Source organism: Diachasma alloeum, unplaced genomic scaffold (genome assembly GCF_001412515.2).
Source record: "Diachasma alloeum isolate Michigan unplaced genomic scaffold, Dall2.0 Dall_scaffold_00180, whole genome shotgun sequence".
Lineage (NCBI taxonomy): Eukaryota > Metazoa > Arthropoda > Insecta > Hymenoptera > Braconidae > Diachasma > Diachasma alloeum.
Genome location: NW_021680346.1, coordinates 2,063,024 through 2,063,313, shown reverse-complemented (window position 1 = coordinate 2,063,313; position 290 = coordinate 2,063,024). Strand labels below are relative to the sequence as shown.

The 290-nt window shown below is 39.3% G+C and overlaps 1 protein-coding gene across 1 annotated transcript in view; it reads right to left on the bottom strand.

Moving 5' to 3' along the window:
• The window catches only part of LOC107043753 (zinc finger protein 99), a 29,895-nt gene that overhangs the window by 15,704 nt on the left and 13,901 nt on the right, over positions 1–290 (bottom strand). The window lies entirely within an intron of this gene.

The window sequence follows — 290 nt, the reverse complement described above, 5'->3', positions numbered from 1 at the left end:
GCCCGAGTTGAAGACCCGAGTTTGTAGCAAAGATGTCAGACAAGATTGAGCAACAGTGTTAATTGATTCATTTACCCCCGCTTCCGATTTATCATTGAAATGCGATCGTCAGAAATTGATATGTGGATGCGGATGAGTATTTTTTTCGTTTTCAAGTAACGGTGTGGAGTTGTACAGATCGATCATTCGCTCGCTTCACCCTCATTTCATTGAATTTTGACTTCTATGTAGGATTATCTTCTTTGAATTACTCCTTCAATTGTTGCATCCATGACGAAAGCATCAAAATG